Below are 8150 nucleotides of genomic sequence, written 5' to 3'. Positions count from 1 at the left end.
CCCTGGAAATGAACGTTGGCACTGGCGTTAACACACTAACATGCCCACTAACGCTCTTCCTGGTGTGTGTACGCACACTGCTTTGTGGGTGCGCACACTGGCCAATTTTTCTCTTGTGCGTACGCACACTAGCCAAAATTTTCAAAGCTAGCATTAGTACTAGTGTTAGTGCATAGCGTTAGTGCGTCAATGTTCCACTTGTGCGTACGCACATTTTCTTGTGCGTGCGCACACAAACAAATTTTCTTCTTGTGCGTATGCACACTGTGCTGTGCGTATGTACACAAGGCAATTCTTCCAGCTTCGAATTTGAGAATTTGTCGAAGACGTTAGTGTGCTAACGTTGGCCCCATATTTTATGTAGTAACGTTTGTAGGCCAGCTTTGGCCACCAACGTTGCTTCCTTTCTTGGCAACATTTGTAGCAACGTTGACCATAGCATTAGTGAGCTAACTTTGGCCACTAACGCTATAGCCTCTTCTTCTTCTTTGCCTTTGCTTTGCTTTTTCTTACCTATCATCAACTAAAAAAATACCTCAAAACCTTGCCATAATCACAAGATAATGCACTATTCATTGCATCAAGTAATTCTTGCATAAATATCATGAAAATGCTTGTAATTAACAATGTTTCATTGAATCAGGGCATGCATATATTATTCATCCAAATACTTGCTTATTGCCTAAGAAATGCATGAAAACCAAGTAAAAACTAATGAAAAAGGCTTGTGAAACTAGCTTAAGATGCCTAGGCATCACAACACCAAACTTAAATCTTGCTTGTCCCCAAGCAAGCCGTAAAGCATAAGAGAAATGAATGAAAAGACAGAGAGATACAAGCCCTTATTATAAGATATTCAATCCTTGTTAATGGGGTTTCATGCATGATATCTTTGTGATTTTTCTTTGTGGCTAAAGTAGTGACACTCCTTTGGATCCTTACTTTGATTGCACCCTATGAGATTTGTTATTGTTTGGTCCTTAGTTTGAGCTTTTCTTGCTATCTTTCTTTTAATTTAGACTTATTGCTTGGCTGAGGCTAAATGCTATGTGTTAAGGCAGCTCTTTATAGTAAGCTTTCAGCCAACATTTCCGACCCAGTTGGTTCAAGACGGTAGGTGTTGAGACACCCCTAAGGACTTACTTGTTCAAGCCTCTTCTTAGCACATACATATCACAGGCATTTAGCTTGTTTCTTTCTTTGGACATTGGTGCCCAGCACCTCTTTGGGTCACTAAATGCTTTGTCTCAAAGTAGCTCTTGATGGTGGACTTTCGGTTGGCAATTCCGGGTTAGTTAACCCAAGTTGCCTGGTGATGAAGCACCCCTTAGAACCTAGTTGTCCAAACTTATCTTTGTACAAGAGCATTGGTGCACGAAATTGTGATACACAATGGCGCCAACAACTTGGTCGCACAATTGTAATCTCACTTCTTTGTCACAACTTCGCACAACTAACCAGCAAGTGCACTGGGTCGTCCAAGTAATGCCTTACGTGAGTAAGGGTCGATCTCACGGAGATTGTCGGCTTGAAGCAAGCTATGGTCACCTTGTAAATCTCAGTCAGGCGGATTCAAATGGGTTATGGAGTTTTCATAATTAAAAGATAAATAAAACATAAAGATAAAGATAGAGATACTTATGTAAATCATTGGTGGGAATTTCAGATAAGCATATGGAGATGCTTCATCCCTCTTGAATCTCTGCTTTCCTACTGCCTTCATCTAATCCTTCTTACTCCCTTCCATGGCAACCTGTATGTTCGGGTTTCACTGGCGTCAATGGCTACCTCCCGTCCTCTCAGTGAAAATGGTCCAAATGCGCTGTCACCGCATGGCTAATCATCTGTCGGTTCTCGATCATGTTGGAATAGAATCCAGTGATCCTTTTGCGTCTGTCACTACGCCCAACACTCGGGAGTTTGAAGCTCATTACAGTCATCCCTTCCTATATCCTACTCGGAATACCACAGACAAAGTTTAGATATTCCAGATCTCAGGAATGACGGCCAATAATTATAGCTTATACCACAAAAACTCTGATCTTTCGGAATGGAGGCTAAGAGATACACGCTCAATCTTAAGTAAAACGAAAGTGGTTGTCAGTCACGCGTTCATAGGTGAGAATGATGATGAGTGTCACGGATCATCACATTCATCAGGTTGAAGTGCGAGTGAATATCTTAGAACAAGAACAAGCTTGAATTGAATAGAAAATAGTAGTAATTCCATTAATACTCGAGGAAAAGCAGAGCTCCACACCTTAATCTATGGTGTGTAGAAACTCCACCGTTGAAAATACACAAGAACAAGGTCTAGGCATGGCCGAATGGCCAGCCCCCCAAAACATGATCAAGAGATCAAAAGATGATCAAAAGATTCTAAGATGAAAATACAATAGTAAGAGGTCCTATTTATAAGAAAACTAGCTACTAGGGTTTACAGAAATAGGTAAATGATGCAGAAAATCCACTTCCGAGCCCATTTGGTGTGTGCTTGGGCTGAGCATTGAGCTTTACATGTGTAGAGACTTCTCTTAGAGTTAAACGCCAGCTTTGGTGCCAGTTTGGGCGTTTTAACTCCAACTTTTATGCCAGCTCTGGCGTTTTAACTTCAAAATAGGGTAGAAAAGGGACGTTTGAACGCCAGTTTGCGTCTTTAAAACTCGAGCAAAGTATGGACTATTACATATTTCTGGAAAGCTCTGGATGTCTACTTTCCAACGCAATTAAGAGCGTGCCATTTAAAGTTCTGTAGCTCCAGAAAATCCACTTTGAGTGAAGGGAGGTCAGAATCCAACAACATCTGCAGTCCTTTTTCAGCCTCTGAATCAGATTTGTGCTCATGTCCCTCAATTTCAGCCAGAAAATACCTGAAATCACAGAAGAACACACAAACTCATAGTAAAGTCTAGAAGTATGAATTTTGCATAAAAACTAATAAAAATATCCCAAAAAGTAGCTAGATCCTACTAAAAACTACCTAAAAACAATGCCAAAAAGCTTATAAATTATCCGCTCATCACAACATCAAACTTGAATTATTGCTTGTCCCCAAGCAACTGAAAATAAAATAGGATAAAAAGAAGAGAATATACAATGAATCCTACAGTATCAATGAAACTTAGTCCTAATTAGATGAGTGGGGCTTGTAACTTTTTGCTTCTGAACAGTTTTGGCATCTCACTTTTTCCTTTGAAATTCAGAATGATTGGCATCTATAGGAACTTAGAATTTTAAATAGTGTTATTGATTCTCCTAGTCAAGTATGTTGATTCTTGAACACAGCTACTTTATGAGTCTTCGCTATGACCCTAGTCAAGTATGTTTTTCAGTATTACCATCGGATACATAAATGCCACAGACACATAACTGGGTGAACCTTTTCAGATTGTGACTCAGCTTTGCTAAAGTCCCCAATTAGAGGTGTCCAGAGTTCTTAAGCACACTCTTTTTGCTTTGGATCACGACTTTAACCACTCAGTCTCAAGCTTTTCGCTTGGACCTTCATGCCACAAGCACATGGTTAGGGATAGCTTGATTTAGCCGCTTAGGCCTGGATTTTATTTCCTTGGGCCCTCCTATCCACTGATGCTCAAAGCCTTGGATCCTTTTTATCCTTGTCTTTTGGTTTAAAGGGCTATTGGCTTTTTCTGCTATGCTTTTTCTTTTTCTCTCTTTTTTTCGCCTTTTTTTTGCCACTTACTTTTTTTTCTTTTTCATTGCTTTTTCTTGTTTCAAGAACTAATTTCATGATTTTTTAGATTATCAATAACATTTCTCTTTGTTCATCATTCTTTCAAGAGCCAACAACTTTAACATTAATAAACAACAAGATTAAAAATATGCACTATTCAAGCTTTCATTCAGAGAACAAAAAGTATTGCCACCACACCAAAATAATTAAACTAATTTCAAGATAAAATTTGAAATCCAAGTGCTTCTTGTTCTTTTGTAATTATGCACATTTTTTCATTTAAGAGAGGTGAAGGATTCTTTTGTTCATAGCTTTAAGATATAGACACTAGACACTAATGATCATGTAGTAAGGACACAAACATAGATAGCACATCAAGAAAAAATTCGAAAAACAGAAAAATAAATAGACAAGGAGATTAAGGAATGAGTCTACCTTAGTGAGGGTGGCGTCTTCCTCCTCTTGAAGAACCAATGGTACTCTTGAGGTCCTCTATGTCTCTTCCTTGCCTTTGTTGCTCCATCCCTAGTGATTTTGGTGCTCCCAATAGTTGTGTGGAGAAAAATGTATCCCTTGAGGCATCTCAGGGATTTCTTGATGAAGGAATTCTTCATGCTCTTGTCGAGGTCCATGAGTGGGCTCTCTTGATGTGCAGTCAAATACTCTACTATTGAACTATGGACCCTTGAGATGAATCTCTCCATCTTCCATGACTCGGGGGTGGAAGCAATTGTCTTCCCTTTTCTCTTTTTAGAGGTTTCTCTGGCCTTAGGTGCCATAAATGGTTATGGAAAAACAAAAAGCGATGCTTTTACCACACCAAATTTAAAAGGTTTGCTCGTCCTCGAGCAAAAGATGAAAGAAAGATGTAGAAGAAGAAGACAATGGAGGAGATGGAAGGTGTATTTGGGGAAGAGTGTTGTAGAAAGGTGTGAAGAGGAGAGAGAGTGAGTTGAGGTTGGTGGGGATCCTGTAGGGTCCACAGATCTTGAGGGGTCAAGGATTTCGCATCCCTACTCTAATTTGGCGTCACAACGCCTTAGAGTGCAATTCTGGCATTTAAACGCCAGTTTGCTACCCTGTTGTGGCATTTAAACGCCAGCTTTCCTTCCTGTTCTAGCGTCTAAACGCCAGTTTGCTGCCCTGCTTTGGCGTTTAAATGCCAGCTTTCTTTCCTGTTCTGGCGTCTAAACGCCAGTTTGCTACCCTGCTTTGGCGTTTAAATGCCAGCTTTCTGCCCTGTTTTGGCGTTTAAACGCCAGTCTTGTATCCTGTTCTGGCGTTTAAACGCCCAGAAAGGTGCCAGATTGGGTGTTTAAACGCCTATTTTGCAGCCCTTACTGGCGTTTAAACGCCAGTAAGTCCTTCTTCCAGGGTGTGCTATTTTCAAATTTTGCTTTATTTTTATGAGTGTCTTTGTGACTTCACATGATCATCAACCTAAAAGAAAACATAAAATAACATAGATAAAATAAAATTAGATAATAGAATAAAATTGGGTTGCCTCCCAATAATTGCTTCTTTAATGTCAATAGCTTGACAGTGAGCTCTCATGGAGTCTCACAGATGTTCAGAGTATGGTTGAGATCTCTCAACACCAAACTTAGAGTTTGGCTGTGGCCTCCCAACACCAAACTTAGAGTTTGAATGTGGGGGATCTGTTTGACTCTGTATTGGGATAAGCTCTTCATGCTTACTCTCCAGGTTACAGATAGAGAACCTTGAGTCTTTACTACAAGGCATTCATCATTCACATGAAGGATCAACTCTCCTCTGTCAACATCAATCATAGCTCTTGCTGTGGCCAGGAAGGGTCTTCTAAGGATGATGGATTCATCCTCATCCCTCCTAGTGTCTAGGATTATGAAATCAGCAGGGAAGTAAAGGCCTTCGACCTTCACTAGCACGTCCTCTACTAGTCCATAAGCTTTTTTCATAGATTTATCTGCCATTTCCAATGAGAATGTGGCAGCCTGTACCTCATAGATTCCCAGTTTCTCCATTACAGAGAGGGGCATCATGTTTATCTCTGACCCCAGATCACACAGAGCTTTTTCAAAGGTCATGGTGCCTATGGTACAGGGTATTAAGAATTTACCAGGATCTTGTTTCTTTTGAGGTAAATTTTGCTGAACCAATGTATTCAGTTCATTGGTGAGCAAGGGAGGTTCACCTTCCCAAGTTTCATTACCAAATAATTTGGCATTCAGCTTCATGATTGCTCCTAAGTACTGGGCAACTTGCCCTTCAACATTGTCTTCATCCTCTTCAGAAGATGAATAGTCATCAGAGCTCATGAATTGTAAAAGGAGATCCAAGGGAATCTCTATGGTCTCTGTATGAGCCTCAGATTCCTTTGGATCCTTATTAGGGGATTCCTTACTGAATGGTGGATGTTCCTTGAGGTCTTCTTCATTGGGATTTTTGTCCTCCTCCTTCCCCAAGGTTTCGGCCATGTTGATCATATCAATGGCCTTGCACTCTCCTTTGGGGTTCTCTTCTATATTGCTTGGGAGAGTGCTAGGAGGAGTTTCAGTAACCCTTTTACTCAGCTGGCCTATTTGTGCCTCCAAATTTCTAATGGAGGATCTTGTTTCAGTCATGAAACTAAGAGTGGCCTTAGATAGATCAGAGACTATGTTTGCTAAGCTAGAAGGATTCTACTCAAAATGCTCTATCTATTGCTGAGATGATGATGGGAAAGGTTTGCTATTGCTAAACCTGTTTCTTCCACCACTGTTATTATTGAAGTCTTGCTTCTGTTGATCCTTCCATGAAAAAGTTGGATGAATTTTCCATGAAGGATTATAGGTGTTGCCAAAGGCTTCACCCATGTAATTCACCTCTGCCATTGCAGGGTTCTCAGGGTCAAAAGCTTCTTCTTCAGAAGATGCTTCTTTAGCACTGTTGGATGCATTTTGCAATCCATTCAGACTCTGAGAGATCATATTAACTTGTTGGGTCAATATTTTGTTCTGAGCCAGTATGGCATTCAAAGTATCAATTTCAAGAACTCCTCTCTTTTGAGGCATCCCATTACTTACAGTATTCCTCTCAGAGGTATACATAAACTGGTTATTTGCAACCATTTCAATAAGTTCCTGAGCTTCTACAGGTGTTTTCTTTAGGTGAATGGATCCACCTGCAGAGTGGTCCAGTGACATCTTGGAAAATTCAAACAGACCATCATAGAATATATCTAATATGGTCTATTCTGAAAGCATGTCAGAAGGACACTTTTTGGTCAGTTGCTTGTATCTTTCCCAAGCTTCATAGAGGGATTCACCATTTTTTTGTCTGAAGGTCTGAACATCCACTCTAAGCTTGCTCAGCTTTTGAGGAGGAAAGAACTTGGACAAGAAGGCCATGACCAGCTTATCCTAAGAGTCCAGGCTATTTCTGGGTTGTGAGTCCAACCATGTTCTAGCTCTGTCTCCTACAGCAAAAGGGAAAAGCATGAGCTTGTAGACTTCAGGATCAACTCCATTGGTCTTAACAGTATCACAGATCTGCAAGAACTCAGTTAAAAACTGATAAGGGTCTTCTGATGGAAGTCCATGAAACTTGCAGTTCTGTTATAGTAGAGAAACTAATTGAGGCTTTAGCTCAAAATTGTTTGCTCCTATGGTAGGGATTGAGATGCTTCTTCCATAGAAGTTGGAAGTTGGTGTAGTAAAATCACCAAGCATCTTCCTTGCATTATTGTTTGGTTCGGCCATAATTGTTTCTTTTGCTGCTTCCTTTTCAGAGTCCTTTCAGGTTCAGGATTAGCTTCAACAAGTATGCCTTTATCTTTGTTCCTGCTCGTATGAAAGAAAAGAAAACAAAGAAAATATGAATCATTTATGTCACAGTATAGAGATTCCTTGAGGTGTCAGAGAAAAATAAGAATAGAAGAAGGAGGTAAGGCAAAATTCGAACACACAAAGAAGGAGTAAGTCCGAATTGACAATGGAGGAGGAATGTTAGTGTTCAAATAAGAAAATGATAAGAGAGGGGGAAGAATTTTCGAAAAATAAAAAGAATAAAATTTTGAAATAAATTCTTGAAAAATTGGTTGTGGTTTTGAAAAAGATAAGAAATAGTAAAACAAACAAAAAGTCAATTAGTTAGTTGAAAAAGATTTAAAAATCAATTTTGAAAAGATAAGAAGTTAGAAAAGATTTTGAAATTGATTTTTGAAAAAGATATGATTTGAAAAAGATATGTTTGAAAAGATATGATTGAAATTTATTTTGAAAAGGAAATTAAAAAGATTTGATTTTTTTTGAGAACGATATGTTTGAAAAGATATGATTTTGAAAAAGATATGATTGAAAATATTTGATTTGAAAAAGATTTGATTTTAAAAAAAATATGAAAATTTGAAAAAGATTTGATTTGAAAAAAATATGAAGATTTGAAAAAGATTTGATTTGAAAACAAAATTCCTCTCCTTGTGTCATCTTGGCATTAA

General features: G+C 39.0%; 1 non-coding gene across 1 annotated transcript; it reads left to right on the top strand.

Moving 5' to 3' along the window:
• The first annotated feature begins 6912 nt into the window (after positions 1–6912).
• On the top strand, positions 6913–7020 carry LOC112712777 (small nucleolar RNA R71). The gene has a single exon (XR_003157901.1). It is a non-coding gene; the product is annotated as a small nucleolar RNA R71 (small nucleolar RNA).
• Positions 7021–8150: the final 1130 nt, after the last annotated feature.

The sequence above is a fragment of the Arachis hypogaea genome, chromosome 1 (genome assembly GCF_003086295.3).
Source record: "Arachis hypogaea cultivar Tifrunner chromosome 1, arahy.Tifrunner.gnm2.J5K5, whole genome shotgun sequence".
In the NCBI taxonomy this organism is placed as follows: domain Eukaryota; kingdom Viridiplantae; phylum Streptophyta; class Magnoliopsida; order Fabales; family Fabaceae; genus Arachis; species Arachis hypogaea.
This window is presented reverse-complemented; position numbering and strand designations above follow the sequence as displayed.